Genomic DNA, 17,339 nt, shown 5'->3' on the forward strand with positions numbered 1-17,339 from the left:
TGACCGATAAACAAATAAAAGATTGCCCAAACTCAGTCATCAGGGATATGCAAATTTAAATGACAATGAGATATCAGTAAACATCTACCAGAATAGCCAAAATCACTACTAATATCAAGAGTTGGAGAAGATAGAGAGGAACGGGAACTCTAACTGCTGGTGAGAGTGTAGATTGGTATTGCCACTTGGAAAAGTTTTTGGCAGTCTCTTTTCAAGCTGAATTTATGCATTTTCTATAACGCAGCAACCCCACCTGTAGTAGTTTTCTATTCCTGCATAACAAATTACCACAAACTTAGTGGCTTAAAGCAATGTCCATGCATTAGCTCACAGTTCTATAGGTTCAGAAGTCCTTGCGTGGCATGGCTGCGTTCTCTGCTCAGTGTCTGACAGGGGGAAATCAGTCGGCCAGCGCTGTGGGCTGGATGCTTGTATCCCCCCTAAAATCCGCAAGTTGAAACCCCAATCCCCAATGCGATGGTATTTGGAGGTGGAGCCTTTGGGAAGTAATTGGGTTTGGATGAGGTCATAGGGGTAGAGCCCCATGCTGGGATTGGTGCCCTTATAAGGGGATGAAATGAACAGAGCTCTCTCTGCCATGTGAGGATACAGGAGGAAGGCGGCCACCTGCAAACCAGGAAGCAAGCCTTCACCAGATACCAAATCTGCTGGCACCTTGATCTCGGACTTCCCAGCCTCTAGAACTGTGAGAAATAAATGTTAGTTGTCTAAGCCACCCAGTCTATGGTAATTTGTTATAGCAGCCTAAGCTGAATAAGACAGACAAGCTGTGTTTCTTTATGGGGGCTCTTCGGAAGAATACATTTCCCAGCTCATTCAAATTATTGGCGGAATTTAGTTCCACTTTTAGCTCCTAGAGATTTTCCACAGGTCCTTGCCACATCGATCCCTCCATACAGCCTCTCACACTTGAGTCCCTCAGGAAGTACACAGGCCAGCTTAAATGCACAGCCACCTGATTAGGTCTGGCTCACCCAGGGCACCTCCTTATTTGAAAGTCCACTGATTTGGGACCTTAATACATCTACAAAATCTCTTTTCCCATATAATGCACCACAATCACAGCAGTGATATGTCATCATATTCACAGGCTCCTCTCACACTTAACGGGAGGGGACTATACAAGGTCAAGTGTCATTAGGAGTCATCTTAGAATTCTTCCTACCACAATATGTCCTCTGGCCCCCAGTGATTCAGTCCATCCCACATACAATATTCACTCACCCCATCCCACAGTTTCCAAATTTTTCATGGTACCTTTATAGTATCAGCTCAATTCCCAAAGCTCATCTAAATCTCACCATCTCAGTCATCTAAATCAGGCATGGATGAGGTTCCTGGGTATAAGCCATGCAGCACAACTCCTCGGGCACAATCCCTCTCCAGCTGGGGACCGGTGACACTAAAGTGACAAGCTGTCTTCCCCCAGCACACAATGGTGGGACAGGCATAGAATAATAGCTATAAACATTCTGGTTTAATACAGAGGGGAAATGGAAGGCCGAAAGGAGTTTGAGCCTCAGAGCAGTTTGGAAATTCAGCCGATTTCTACTAACAGTCTGTCCACGGCAAGTGAGGCTTTCTTCTAAGGTGACTTAGGCTTTCTCCTGCATGCGCTCAAAATTCTTCTAGCCTTCGCCCACCACCCAGTTCCAAAGTCACCCCCACATTTTTAGGTGTTTGCAATGGCAGCACCCCATATCAAGGTATCAAAATCTATATTCGTGTTCTATTGGTGTGGAACAAATGGCCACACCCCTGGCAGCTTAAAATAGCACCCATTTATTAGCTCACCGTTGTGCAGGTCAGAAGTCTATGCCCAGTGTGACTGGCTTCACTGCTCAGGGTCTGACACGGTGAGGTGGTGGCGGACTTGCTCTTTGCCTTTCTGGAGGCTCTGGGGAAGAGTCCCTTCCAAACTCCTCCATATTGTTAGCCGAATTCAGTTCCCTGCAGCTGGAGGACTGAGGCCCCCAGTCTCTTGCTGGCTGTCAGCCAGGGGCAACACTAGAGGCTGCCTGGAGTTCCTTGTCATGTGGCCCTCTCCAAATGCTCTCCCATGCTTCGAATTTCTTTTTCAACAAGGGCCTAGGCCCTCTTAAGTGCTTACCTGATTAGGTCTGGCCCACTCCGAATAATCTCCCTACCTTAGGGTGAGCCCATCTGTGACCTCGATTACATCTGCAAAATCCTTTTTGCCATATAATTTAACATAATCATGGGAGTGATAGCTCATCATACCCACAGGTTCCATCCACAACCAATGGGAGGAGATTGTACCAAGACAAAGATCGTTGGGCATCATCATAGAATTCTGCCTACTACACAATCAAAGTATACATCAAACAGAAATGCATGAACATGTTCTCCAAAAGACATGAATAAGGATGGTCATAGTAGTATTCTTAGAAATAGTCACAAACTGGAAACGATCTGAATGTTTATCAACAGTTGAACGAATAAATACAAGTGTGATGTCCATATAATGGAATACTATGCCGCAACGAAACAAGCAAATATCCCCACATGCAACAAATCGGGACAGATCCCCAAATCAGAATGTTGAGCAAAGGAAATGAGGCATAAAAAAGGTACATGATTGATAATGCTGTTTGCATAAAGTTTAAAAGAACAGTCAAAATGAACATATACTGACATAGGTCAGAATAGTGGTTAACTTTCAGGTGTACTGACTAGATAGGGGCATAATATGGCTTTCTGGGGCACCAGTGATGTTCTAGCTCTCGGTCTCGGTGGTGGTTGCATGCATGTGTTCGCTTTGTAAAATGTCCTCAAGTTGTTGCCCCTTATGATTTATGCATTCTTCTCTTTGTTCGACTTCAATGGAAAAGAAAAAGCTAAACTAAAAGAAACAACCTTATAAAAGGCAAAAAGATTTGAAAGAAATATTCTTCAGACTCACAATGCCTTATAGGCAATTTTAACATAAAAAATGCTTTGAAACCGGAACTTACTTTTCCTGACTCATTTGCCCACTACGCCAGCGGGCCGGCCCCTGGTCCCAAGAGTTTGAGATAAGGGGTCGTGGATGTGTAGTAGTAGAGGACATAATTCTGTCAGCTGATGACAGGCCAATTAAACAAGAACTGAGAAAAACCGCAGAGTCTATCAGATTGATTGAATTTATCGAATTCTTGTTCAGCACTTCAGATCAGCATATGATTTTTCTCCTTTGAGTTATTGATATCATAGATTATTAAAATATTTCCTGATATTACACCATGCTCTCATGGCTAGGAGACTGCCGGGATGTGGTAGATTTTTTATATACTGTTGAATTTTATCCATTCAAACTTTATTGATAAAAAACTTAATCCATGCTAATAAGTGAAGTAGATCCATATTTGTATTTGTGTGTGTGTGTGTGTGTGTGTGTGTGTGTGTGTGTGATGCTGTCTCTTCTAGGTGTTGGAATCAGGGTTTGAACTTTCTTCATTAAATAAATTTGGAAGATTTCTATCTTTTCTTCTAGCTTCTAAAATCACTTTTTTATTCTTTTAGGAATTTGTAATTTCTTAAAAGAATGGGATGATTGTGTTCAACTTTTCTGGTGCATTCAACAGGAATTTTGGTTCCAAAACCTAGTGGAAGAAGAACACTATTTTCTGACAAACGTGTGGGTATTCAAAAATGTGCATTCTAGGGAAGGGAGAGAAATATACTGTAAATAACATGGATGCTGATATCAGACGGACTTGAGTGACTGCCCCAGCTCCACCACTTACTTGGTGTATGACCTTCGGCAAGTCACCGAATCTTTTGAGCCTGAGTTTCCTCATCTGGGAAATGGGAATTTAGTCCCCTCCCTTGCACTGTTTACCCCAGATTCAGCAAAGCGCAATGTTTACATTATTACTCAAGTCAATTAATGTGCAAACCTGCTGGGATCAAGAGGAAAACGTGTATTAATTTACAAAATAGTCACAAGTAACATCAACAAGTGGGAGGCAATAACTGTTTTAGGAACTGTATGTATCTTTGAGCAGTTATTTCATCTTCGTGAAATTAAGCTTATTATTTCTATGTATTTTTCTACATAGAACTTCTACAGAAAATTCATCACTTATTCTTTAATTTTCTCAAAATAACATACAGACATGATCTTAAAAGTTAAATAGTAACACTAGCCTTTAATGAAATCAGAAGTCATTTCATTCCAAAGTCTCTGTCTCACACACACACCCTACCGGTACACTTCTGCTCTGGCTCCCTGAGACAACTTTCATCTTTTCTGTTTCTCTGGAACTTACCATGATATTCCTAAATCATAGCCTTATACTGATTGTAGCATATCGCAAAAAGTGCCCACAAGTGAGAACTTGTAGTTTCAGCGCTCTCGTGTAAAGACGTTAGAGATCGTCACCCCCGTCTTGTAACAAGAAGACGCCGGAAAAACTGAATCAACGTGGGTTGGTTTCTTTGTTTTTGAACTCATTGGTTGGAGAACTGAGGTTGCAGGGCAAACCACCACCCGAAAGGCAGATGCAGCGAGTCACAACCAAGATCTGCTTACCTGGCACAGATGCTTGTCGAACCATAAACACAGAACACCTAAAGGGTAAATTTGCTAAATTGCTTACAGCTGAGCGTGGACTGGTACACGCGCGTAAGGGGGCCTCCACGTGTTCGTGGGCTTTACCTCCAGGGAAAATGTTCCCTGGCCCAGGCAGTGCGGAGCGACGGCGTAAGCCCCGGGGTCAGAAGCAGCTGCGTGGAAACTCTGCACCCCACCCCTGCCGCAGAAGCTGTGCAGCGCCGGGCGGGTGCGTGCGGGGTGGATCCGTGACGATGCTCTCGGCGCCCAGGAGGAGCGTGAAGCGCGAGGCCAGGACGAGAAGTGTCGGTGCTGCTGCTTCCTGCACAGCCTGCAGCTGCGATCCGGAACTCACAGGTGTGCAGGGGCCCCGGCTCAAATTGAACGGCGCCGCAGTGGCAGCCCCCGGTGTAGCGCGCGGGGCCTGGGTGCTCGAGGGTGTCCAGCAGGAACGTAGCGCTCCCCTCGCAGCTGAGGCTCCGCGGCTTCCTGAACGTCTCCCAGCGCTCCCGCTGCGCGCCCAGGTCCATCTCCTTGGGGGACAGGGCGGTGCCTATAGCTGTGGCTCTTTGGAGTCGTCTTCCTTGGCCTGCTGGTTTTCTTTCAGTAGTGCTCTCTGCCGCCGCCAGGCTTCTGACCCCGGCATGGACAAGGGGGCGGCCGTGCGCACCTGGCGCTGTGACCCAAGTGGCTGCGCTGGAGGGGGCGGTGAGGGTGAGGGTGAGGCTGAGGGTGGGGATGGGAGTCGGGGGGCAGGGAGCAAGGGGAGCAGGGATCCCTGGGCCGCTCTCGACTGTGCGGTTGGGCGGCAGTTCTCTTCCTCACACTGCCTCAGTGTATGGCATCCTCGGCCATAAACGCAAATCTGGCTAAATCTTCACCCTGCAGTGCAGATTGGGTGGGGGCGGGGGGGGGGGGGTGGCTGCTCAGGTTCTAAGAATTTACCGGGCCACCCTTTTGTCTGCACTACCAAGACTGGCCACTTGTTGAAAGTGAGGCCAAGAGACGCCCCCCCAACCCCACCCCCACCCCCAATCCCCGATCCTAAAATAGCTGTACTGGCATAAAATATTGGCGAACTGTATCTGTAGCCCTTTCTCCTAAGAGATCTTTTTACGTCGTCCGTCGACACCTGGACGTTGCCTGTATCCATGCTCATTCTGTTACATACCTGCCCTGCGACCATGGAAATGGTCCTGGAGTTCTCTCGGTCCCAGTAATCTCATATGAGAAAAGGAGAATAATATGCCATATTCCGAGTGTAGTGGGGAGTAAATTCAAAGACATGTTTGAAGTATTTAATACAGCAGAAAGGAATGGGGTTTATTATATTATTGCTAAATTCATTTTCCAATAATTTCCTAAGTTTCTAAAATTTTCATTGGATTTATTTTTCGTTTTCCTCTATGCCAAGACTCAGGAAGTGTTCTGCATGCTGGACGGGTAAAAGCCAACTTAACTTGATTCTTTCCCTCAGGTATCTCACAGTCTAGTGTAGCAGGCAGACAGACAAACGGACAAACTACATGAAAGGGCTTAACGTGGAGAATGAGCAGTCTTTTAGGGGTATCATGAGAATGCAAAGGAGAGACACAAAGGAAGAAGCTGCAGACTGGGATGGACTGGGGGATGAGTGGCCAAAGAAGAAACAGGATACCTGAGAGAGCCGTCTCCTTGTGTGTGTGAAGGAGCTCATCTGTACTCGACAATTCCGCTAGCCTGTGGGTTCACACCCTTGATTCTGTCAGTGTAACCCTGAACGACATCTATGCCATTCACCTAGAAAGTTAACAGCAAGAGCAGGGGACTCGAGGAACACGGACGAAGGCCACTTGGAAGTATTACTCAGCTTATTTTTCAAATGAGGGAACTGAGGCACAGAGAGGGTCAGAACTTCCCATGGTCACACTGGGAGTTAGTAATAAAGCTGATGCGAACCAGGCAGCCTGAGCCCAGAGTGTGCCCAGTGAGTCACTTCACTGCGTGGAGGAGGACACAGGAGCTTGGCTGGGCCCCTCAGCTATGAAGGTGGCAGCGGAGATTCGAGCCCAAGTCTGTGTGACTTCAAAGCCCCCTACTCTAAACGCCCCTGTTCTTCTGCCTCACTTATGCTCAGTTAAATGGTAGCTGCTTTTCCCACTCTACTTCATTGACACTGTACAGCGCAAAGTTGTTTATTAAACACCTACTGTACAATGGGGCTAGAGAGAATTATTAGAGACAGGGAGTGGGAGGGGAGTGGGAGGGAGGGAGGGAGGGAGGGAGCAACACGGAAGCAACTGTTATTCCAACAAACACTACTATCACTGAGGTCAGTAGCCACCAGGTGTCCTCCAGACAGGTGGGGCAGGCAGAACTGCTATACTACTCTCAAGGCCTTTAGAGGAGAAGCAGCTGAATCCTGCCCCCATTTCTAAGATCAGTTTCTCTCCAGATGAGTGTCTGGGTTTTCACACGCTTGATGACTTCACAACGTTCACTGAAGGCTGAGTTAGGCCTCATGGTCAAGAAAGAAATTGGGATTCTGTAATAGTTTCCTACAGCAGCTGTTGTGCAATAAGAATAGGTTCCTATTGTGATAACAAATTATCGCAATCTTAATGTCTTGAAACAACACAAATTTATTATTTGAGAGTTCTAGAGGTCAGAAGTCTAAATGAGTCCACAGGGCTGCGTCCCCTTTGGAGGCTCTAGGCGAGAATCTGTTTCTTGCCTTTTGCAGCTTCTAAAGGCTGCCTACCCCTTCCTCCATCTTCAAAGCCCAGTAGCATAGCATCTTTTCTCTCTCTCTCTCTCTCTCTCTCTCTCTCTCTCTCTCTCTCTCTCTCTCTCTCTCTCTCTCTCTCTCCCTCTCCCCCTCCCTCCCTCCCTCTCTCCCTCTCTCCCTCTCTCCCTCTCTCCCTCTCTCCCTCTCTCTCTCTCTCTCTCTCTCTCTCTCTCTCTCTCTCATCTCTCGCTCTCTTGCTCTCCCGCTCTCTCTCTCATTGTCTCAGCCAGACTGAGATCAGACCTCTCCCTGCCAAGCCTTCCCACAGCCAAACCCTGACCCATGGGGACAGATGTGGCCTACGGAACAGGGGAAGTTTACCCCAGTGAGATAAATAAGCCGGACAGTCTAGGTCGTACCTGAAGGTGGGCTATTCTGATCCAGATCCTTACAAATCCTGCCCCACCAAGAGGCAGAGTACAAAAGAGAAATACTGAAAGCAGACTACCCCTTGTGTGTGGGGAGTCTTGCTAACTCCTTCCTGGGGGGCCCCCTTTGCTTTTCTTCCTCTTATTCCCCTTTCACGTCTAAGCTAGGATGTCATTTCCTCTAGGAAAACTTCCATGGCTCCCCACCTGAATCTTGGATTGCTGCCCCACCTATTGTTCTCATAGTACCCTCTGTTTCCTCTGTCATATTCCTAATATCTGTTACTTATATTTTTAAATGTAATTTTAAATTATGACATAGTTTTATTTTCAGAATGCTTATTTAACTATATATTTATGAGTTATCTGGTTCTTTTTGGTAGGCGGTTAACTTGGCTGAAGTCAAACTGAAATTTCCATCTCCCATGTGGTGTAGTCACTGCTCGAATAGCAGTTCAGGCTTTTTGGCCCTTCTTTTTTGTTTCATTTTTATTTATTTATTTTTGAAAAATACAAATTATGTATATTTAATGTGTGCAACGTAAACTTTAGACATATGTATACGTTGTGAAAAGATTACCACAATCAAACCAATTAACATATGTCACCTCCCATAGTTACCTTTTTTTGCGTGTGTCTGCTGAAAACGCCTGAGTTCTACTCTCTTAGCAAGTTTCACGTATACAATACATTATTATTACCTATAATCTCCATACTGTACATTAGATCACCAGAACTTATTCATCTTATAACTGAAAGGATGCACCCTTTGATCAATATATTCCCTTTCCCTTTCCCACCTACCACCCAGCCTCTGGTAACGACTATTCAACTGTTTTTTTAGATTCCACATGTAAGTGAAATCATAGGATATTTGTCTTTCTGTGTCTGACTTATTTCACTTAGCGTAATGTCCTCCAGGTTCATCTATGCTGTCACAAATGGCAGGATTTCTTTCTTTTTTAAGACTGAATAATATTCCAGTGTGTGTGTGTGTGTGTCTCACATTTTTTTATCCATTCACCTGTCAATGGACACTTAGGTTGTTTCCACACCTTGGCTATTGTGAATAAGGCTGCAGTGGACATCGGGGTGCAGATATCTCTTCGAGATAGTGATTTTATTTCCTTTGAATTTATACCCAGAAGTGGGATTGCTGGATCATATAGTAGTTATATTTTTCACTTTTTGAGGAAACTCCATACTGATTTTCATAGTGGCTGAACCAATTTACAATCCCACCAATCGTCCACAAGGGTTCACTTTTCTCCACATCCTTGCCAACACTTGTTATTGCTTGAGTTTTTGATAATAGCCATCCTAACAGGTGTGAAGTGATATCTCATTGTGGTTTTGATTTGCATTTCTCTGAAGATTAGTGATGCTGAGCACCTTTTAATGTACCCGTCGGCTATTTGTATGTCCTCTTTGGAAAAATGTATATTCAGGTCCTTTGCCCATTTTTAGTTGGCTTATTTGTTTTTTTGGCGATGGAGTTATATGAGTTCCTTATATATTTTGGATATTAATGCCTTATCAGATATGGTTTGAAAATATTTTCTTCCATTCTGTAAGTTGCCTTTTCATTTTTATTTTTTATTTTTTGGTTTGATTGTTTCCTTTGCTGTGCAGAAACGGTTTAGTTCGATGTAGTCCAACCTGCTTATTCTTGCTTTGGTTGCCTGTGCTTTTGGTGCCAAATCCAAAAAATCATTGCCAAGACCAATGTCAAGGAGCTTACCCCCTATGTTTTCTTCCAGGAATTTTAGGGTTTCGGGTCTTACATCTAAGACTTTAATCCATTTTGAGTTGATTTTTGTGTATGGGGTAAGGTAAGGGTCCAATTTCATTCTTTTGTCTGTGGATGTCCAGTTTTCTCAGCACCATTTGTTGAAGAGACTATCCTTTCCCCATTGGGCATTTTTGGTTCCCCTGTCAAATATTCGTTGACCCTATATGCGTGCATTTGCTTTGGGGCTCTTTATTCTGCCCCATTGGTCTGTGTGTCTGTTTTTATGCCAGTGCCACATGGTTTCGATGCCTCAGGCTTTGTTATTCTTGCTCAAGATTGCCTTAGCTACTTGGGGGCTTCTGTGGTTCCACACAAATTGTAGGATTATTCTTTTCTATGTCTGTGAAATGTGCCATCGGAATTTTGAAAGGGGTTGCATTGGATCTGTAGGTTGCTTTGGGTAGAATGGACACTGTGGCAACATTAATTCTTCCAATCCATGAGCACGGAATATGTTTCCATTTATTTGTGTCTTCTTCAGTTTGTCTCATGGATGTTTTATAGTTCTCAGTGTACAGATCTTTAACCTCCTGGTTACATTTATTCCTAAGTATTTTATTCTTTTTGATGCTCCTGTAAACGGGATTGTTTCCTTAAGGGCTTTTTGTATAGCTCATTGGTAGTATATAGAAATGCAACTGATGTTTCGTATATTGATTTTGTAGCCCGCAACTTTGCTGAATTCATTTATTAGTCTCAACAGTTGTTTGGGAGAATCTTCAGGGATTTCTAGATATAAGGTTGCGTCACCTGCAAACAGAGACAGTTTTACTTCTTCCTTTATGGTTTGGATGGCTTTTATTTCTTTTTCTTGCCTAACTGCTCTGGCTAGGACTTCTAGTACTATGTTGAACAGAAGTGGTGAGAGTGGGCACCCTTGTCTTATTCCTAGTCTTACAGGAAAAGCTTTCAGCTTTTCCCCATTGAGTGTGATGTTAGCTGTCATATATGCTTTTATTTTGCTGAGATGCATTCCTTCTGTACCTAATTTCTTGAAAGTTTTTATCATGAAAGGATGTTGAATTGCGTCAAATGCTTTTTCTGCATCTATTGAGAGGATCGTGTGATTTTTACCCTTCATGCTGATGATGTGGTGTATCACATTTATTGATTTGCATATGTGGAAGCACCGTTGTATCCCAGGGGTAAGGTCAACTTGACCATGTTATGTATTGCTTTTAATGTGCTGTTGAATTTAGTTTCCTAGTATTTTATTGAATATTTTTGCATCTAGGCTCATCAGGGATATTGTCTTATAATTTTCTTTTCTTGTAGTGTCCTTGTCTGGCTTTGTTATCAGGGTAATGCTAGCCTTGTAAAATGAGTTTGGAAATTTTCCCTCCTCCTCTTCAAGTTTTTGGAAGAGTTTTATAAGGATTGGTATTAATTCTTCCTTAAATGTTTACTAGAATTCACCAGTGAAGCCATCTGGTCCTGGGTCCTTCTTTGTTGGGCGATTGTTGATTGCCGATTCAATCTCGTTACTGGTTATTGGTCTGCTCAAATTTTCTATTCCTTCATTTTGGTGTTGATAGTTTGTGTGTTTCTAGGAACTTGTCCATTTGTTCTAGGTCATCCCATGTGTTGGCATAAAGTTGTTCACAGTAGTCTCTTATGACCGTTTATATTTTTGTGGTATCGGTTTTAATGTATCGTTTTTTATTTCTGATTTTATTTATTTGAGTCTTCTATCTTTTTTTGTTTTTTGAGTCTACCCAAAGGTTTGTCAACGTTGTTTACCTTTCAAACAAATACCTCATAATTTCATTGATCTCTTCCATTGTTTTCCTAGTCTTTATTTCATTTATTTCTGCTCTGATCTTTGTTATTTCTTTCATGTTGTTGACTGACTTTGGGCTTAGTTTGTTCTTTGTTTCCACGTTCCTTGAGGGGTAAAGTCAGGTAGTTTATTTGAGGTCTTTCACTTTCCCTTAATGTAGGCATCTATTGCTATAAACTTCCCTCTTAGAACTGCTTTTACTGCATGCTGTAAGTGTTGGTACGCTGTGTTTCCATTTTTTTCTTTTTCAAGATATTTTTTGATTTCCCTTTTGATTTCTTCTTTGACCCATTGGTTGTTCAGGAGTATGTTGTTTAATTTTCACCTATTTGTGAAATTTCCTGCTTTCCTCTTGTTTTTGACTTCCAGTTTTGCACCATTATGGTCAGAAATGATACTTGGTATGCTTTCAATCCTTTTAAGTTTTCTAAGACTTTTTGGCCAGCCCTGGTGGTCTAGTGGTTCAGAGTGAATGCTCTCACTGCCCTGGCTCAGGTTTGTTTCCCAGTCAGAGAACCATAGCACCCGTCTGTTGGTTGTCATACTGTGGCAGCTGTGTGTTGCTGTGATGCTGAAAGCTATGCCACCAGAATTTCAAATACTAGCAGGGTCACCCATGGTGGACAGTTTTCAGTAGAGCTTCCAGACTAAGACAAACTAGGAAGAAGGAGCTGGCCACCCACTTTTGAAAAACTTGGCTTGGAAAGCTCTGTTAATTAGCAACAGAACATTGTCTGATATAGTGCCGGGAGGTGAGAGGATGGCACAAAAATACTGGTCAGGCTTCCACTCTGTTGTACACAGGACTGCTAGGGGTTGGAATTGACTTGACGGTGACAACAATAAAAGACTTCTTTTGTGGCCTAACATATAATCTATCCTGGAAAGTGTTCTGTGAATGCTTGAGAAGAATGTGTATTCTGCTGCTGTTAAATGGAATGTTCCGTATGTGTCTGTCATGTCCATTTGGTCTAAAGAGTAGTTGAGGTCCAGTGATTCCCCATTGATTTTCTGGATGATCTATCCACTGTGGAAAGTGGGATAATGTGGTCCCCTTCTATTATTGTATTGCTTTCTATTTCTCCCTTCAGCTAACATTTGCTTTGTATATTTAGAAGCTTGGATGCTGGGGCATATATATTCGCTACTGTTATTTCCTCTTATGAATTGATCCCTTTATCATTTTATAATAACCATATGTGTTATACGGTTTTTGATGTAAAGTGTATTTTGTCTGATATAACTGTAGGCACCCCTGGTCTCTTTAGGTTTCCATTTGCGTGGAATATCTTTTTCCATCCCTTCACTTTCAGATACGTGTGTTCTTAAAGGTGAAGTGAGTCTCTTGCAGGCAGCATGTAGCTGGGTCTTGTTTTTTCATTCAATCAGCCACTCTATGTCTTTTGATTGGAAAACTCAATCCATTTACTTTTAAAGTAATTATTGATAGATAGGGACTTACTATTGCTATTTTGTTCATTGTTTCCTGGATGTTTTATAGATCCTTTCTTCCTCTCCTATTCACTTGTTCTCTTCTTTTGTGATTTTGATTTGATGATTTTCTATAGTGGTATGCTTTGATCCCTTTCTCTTTCTCTTTTGTGACTCTACTGTAGACTTTTTCTTTGTGGTGACCACGGAGCTCACATAAAATATCTTATAGTTATAACAGTCTATGTTAAACTGATAACAACTTAACTTTACATATAAAAGCTCAACACTTTTACCACCCCCCCAAATATAATGTTTTTGTTATCACAATTTACATCTTTTTGTATTGCGTATCCATTAACAAATTATGTCGCTGAGGTATTTTTAATTCTTTTGTATTTTAACCTTTATGCTAGAGTTATGTGATTTACACAGCACCATTACAATATTAGTGTATTCTGAGTCTTACTCTATATTTTCATATGTTTTCATGTTACTAGTTAGCATCCTTTCTTTCAGCTTGGACAACTCCGTTTATCATTTCTTGTAAGGTAGGTAGCGTTGATGAACTCTTTCAGCTTTTGTCTGTCTGGGAACTTTTGTCTCTCTCTCTCTCCTTCAATTCTGAAGGTTAGCTTTGCTGGGTAAAGTATTCTTGGTTGGCAGCTTTTTTCTTTTAACACTTTTAATATATAATCCCACTCTGTCCAGGCCTGCAAGGTTTCTGCTAAGAAATCTGCTGATAGTCTGATGGAGATTCCCTTGTTTATGATGAGCTTCTTTTCTCTTGCTGCTTTCAGGTTTCTCTCTTTGTCTTTGATTTTTGACAGTGTTATTATAACATGTCTTGGTGAAGTCTTCCTTGCGTTGAACATGGTTGGGGACCTTTGAGCTTCACGTGCGTGGATGTCCATTTCTTTCCCCAGATTTTGGAAGTTTTCAGCCATTATTTCTTTAAAAAGGCTTCCTGCTCCCTTCTCCCTCTCTTCCCTTTTTTGGATTCCGATCATGCGAATATTGTTTTGTTTGATGGTGTCACATAAGCCCCACAGCTTTCTTCATTTCTGCTCATTTTTCTTTTTGTTCTTCTCACTGGATAATTGTAAATGACTTGCCTTTGTGCTTACTAGTTTTTTCTTTCGCTTGATGGTGTCTGCTGTTGAAACTCTTTATTGCATTTCTTAGTTCATTCATTGTATTTTTCAGCTCCAAGATTTCTGTTTGTTGCTTCTTTATGTTTTCTATCTCTTTCTTGAACGTCTCATTTTGTTCTTGTATTGGTTTCCTGGTTCGGTTAAATTGTTCTCTCTCTTCTCTTGTAGCTCTCTGGGCTTCTTTAGAACAATTATTTTGAATTGTTTTTCAGGCAGTTCACGGGTCTCCATTTCTTTGGGGTCAGTTACTAGAAGTTTATTGTTTTCCTTTGATGGTATCATGTTGCCCTGATTCTTCATGATCCCTGTAGCCTCGCCTAGGTGTCTGTGCATTTGAGGACACGTTCACCTCTTCCAGACTTTATGGACTGACTTCTGTAAGGAAATATCTCCATCTCTGGGTGGGGTCATGCTGGAGTATGTTGTAATCCAAGGTCGTATGGTGTGGCACACCAAGTACAAGGCCATATGGCAGTTCTCATCCAGGGGCCATGGTGTCTTGTTAGCTCAGGCAGCTCGTGTTCAATTCAACACCTGCGTGATTCTTGGTGGCAGGGGCTGCAGGGGGCTTGTGGTGGCTGCAGGGGCTGTTGAGGTCCTTAGCAGCACCTCCAGTTTCAGCAGCGAGGGCTGGTGTCCAGTGACCAGGGCTGTGGCCAACTGTGGGCACAGGAGGAGCTGCAGAGGCCTGGACTGTCAGCATGCACTTTTTTGGCTGCAGGGCCTAGGCGAGGGCACACATACAGCAGTGGGGGCCGGTGACAGGGGTTGGGGGAAGGGGCATGCAGGTACACTGCTGCAGAGGCTAGCAGTGGGTACAAATGGCAATGCAGGTGAATGACGGGATCAGGGCCTAATCCCAGTGCACAAGCGCACGTCGGGGCCTGGGCTGTCGGCATGCCATCATGCATCTGCAGCGGTAACTGCTGGCACATGCATGGTAATGGTAGCTGGTGACAGGAGTCAGGACCAGCAGCCTGCGTGTGGACGGCTGTAGTAGCTGGTTGTGGGTGTGCATGGTGGTGCAGGCCAGTGACAGGAATTGGGGCCGGATTTGGGCCCACAAGCATCTGTGGGGCTTTGGTTGTTGGTATATACTCGTGAGGCTGCATGGGCAAGCTGTGGGCACATGCACAGCAGTGGAGACGAGTGACAGGAGTTGGGCTGGTGGCATGCAGGGGCTAGCTGCAGGCATGTGAGGCAGTGCAGGTCAGTGACAGGAGTCAGGGTCAGGTCTGGGCACACAAGTAGCAGCGGGGCCATGGGCTTTCAGCTTGCATTTATGCAGCTAGCCACTGGTGTGTGCCCAGCCATGAAAGCCAATGATGGAAGTCAGGGCCAGTGGCATGCAGGTGCACAGATGCAGGGGCTAGCTGTCGGCATGTGTGGCAGTGAAGGCTAATGACAGCAGTTGGGGCCAGATCCAGGTGCATGTGTAGCTTCAGGGGACTGGGCTGTTGGCATGCACTCGTGTGTCTGCAGAGGCTAGCCACTGGCACATGCATGGCGATGCAAGCCAGTGACAGGAGTCAGGGCTGGCTCCGGGCACCCGAGCAGCTGCAGAGGCCTGGGCTTTTGGCGTGCACTCATGCAGCTGCTGGGGCTAGCTATGGGCATGCACGCAGTGATGGGGGTTGGCCGTGGGGGCCTAAGCTGGTGCCATGCACACTTGTATCCGCAGAGGCTGGGGTTGGCAGAGATCCCAGGCTGGGACGTCCGTGATGGCATTGGCTGGGGTGGCTCTGATGTGTGGTGGGGAGCAGGTGGGGTCGAACTCAGACAGCTAGTGCCTGTGAACCTGAAAACCTGTGGGGCCCTTAGTGGCAAAATCTGCTGGGGGTCTGCAGTAGCTCTGCTGGCCATTGGTTTCCTCAGCGACAGAATTGCTGGGATCCTCTGCAGAGGAGTCTGCAATAGGGTCCTCAGTGATGAAAGCTGCAGGGGCCTGCTCACCGTATCCTCCAGGGATGTTGAGGTCCTCAGAGGCAAAGGCTATTGGGGTCCTCTGCAGAGCAGGCCCCTGAGAACCATGGGTGCTCCCACTACGTCGCTGATCCTTATAGCCCCTGCCCTTCTTCCTTGTTCCTAGCCATCTCTAGACGTCTGAGCTTTGCTGGTCTCTGTGTGGGATGAAACCAAATGTGAGTCCTTCATGCAGTGCCCTGAAAGGCGGGGGAAGCTGGCCACATACCCTGCTTTCCTTTTCCTGGTGGGGGCAACTCTCTTGAGCCAGGGAGTTCCGTCTTGGCACTGAGCAATGCTGGCATGGGGGATGGCAAAATGATACTGTTTTTCCTATCTTTTCTGTGTGGCTATTCTCAGGTATTTTGTTCCACTGTGTTGCTGAAGCTTCTTAAGTATACCCCTGAGCTCTCCCAAAGTTATTTTTATTTGTGGATAGCTGTCTAATTGTTGTTCTTTGCAGGAGGATGGAGGCTGGGGTCACCCACTCTGGCATCTTGGTGATGTCACTCAATTCCGTTTTTTTAAGCCTTAGTTAGCCAGCTTGGAGTCTGCCCTCGTATTTGGAGTTCAGAGGTCAGCCAAGAATTTTGCAAATATTATGTGAAGAACTTGGCTTCCTCCTCTCTGGCTATTTCTATAGCAGCATTTACCTGCCTCACTTTCTATCTGCTATGGTTTCCCCCCAACATTGCATTCTAGTTTTTCAAGCAATTAAAACTACGTATTTTCCGTTTGAGATTTTAGTCACCCTGGAGATAAAGACTGGAACCTGCTCTCAGACTAAAATCCATCAAAAATGGTAAACTCACTCTTCTTAAAAATGTCACTCTCAAAAAGCAAAAATAAAATGAGGCATTACAAAAGGAAAAATTGGTTTATACAATCAACGAATGGACAAATGGACTGAAGAATGATTAAAAGGAGAGTCTCTTTTTTAAAAAAATGTCACTCTCCTCTAATTTCTGACTACTTATGTTCACTCATTGTGCCTTCAGGTAAGCGCGTGCCTCTGTGTGGGTGAATATATATAATTGTTACCTGTGGGAGGGTAGGTCTGATACGAAAATTTCAGCCTAGTATGGCTGAACTTGGTGAATTAATTTTTTTAATTTCCTAAATTTAACAACAAAATAATGCCACATTAAGTACAGAAGAAAAGTATTAGCAACAACCTGAAAAAATTCTTGCTAGTTCTAATCAGAAGAAAGCTGGAGTAGTAATATTAATTTCAGACAAAGGAGACTTCAAAGCAAGGAACATTACTGAGGATAAACAGGAGCATTACATAATGACAGAGGGGTTCATAGTCCAAGAAGACACAATAATCCTTAATGTATATGTGTTTAACAATAGAGTATCAAAATATGGAGCCAAAAGCTGATAGAATGGCAAGGAGAAATAGACAAATCCACTATTACAGCTGGAGACCACAACAACCCTCTATCAATAAACGATACATCCAGCCAGCCTGCAAAAAAATCAGTAAAGGTATAGGTGAACAGAACA

The 17,339-nt window shown here is 44.0% G+C and overlaps 1 long non-coding RNA gene across 2 annotated transcripts in view; it reads left to right on the forward strand.

Annotated features, from left to right (window-relative positions):
- Window positions 1-4,777: 4,777 nt before the first annotated feature.
- The window catches only part of LOC138921963 (uncharacterized), a 53,343-nt gene continuing 40,781 nt past the window's right edge, over window positions 4,778-17,339 (forward strand). The window contains exon 1 of one of the 2 annotated variants that reach the window (XR_011435016.1): window positions 4,778-4,933. This is a non-coding gene — a long non-coding RNA (uncharacterized lncRNA). The remainder of the gene's footprint in view (window positions 4,934-17,339) is intronic. The other variant, XR_011435017.1, reaches the window with a different exon arrangement.

Source organism: Equus caballus, chromosome X (genome assembly GCF_041296265.1).
Source record: "Equus caballus isolate H_3958 breed thoroughbred chromosome X, TB-T2T, whole genome shotgun sequence".
Taxonomy (NCBI): domain Eukaryota; kingdom Metazoa; phylum Chordata; class Mammalia; order Perissodactyla; family Equidae; genus Equus; species Equus caballus.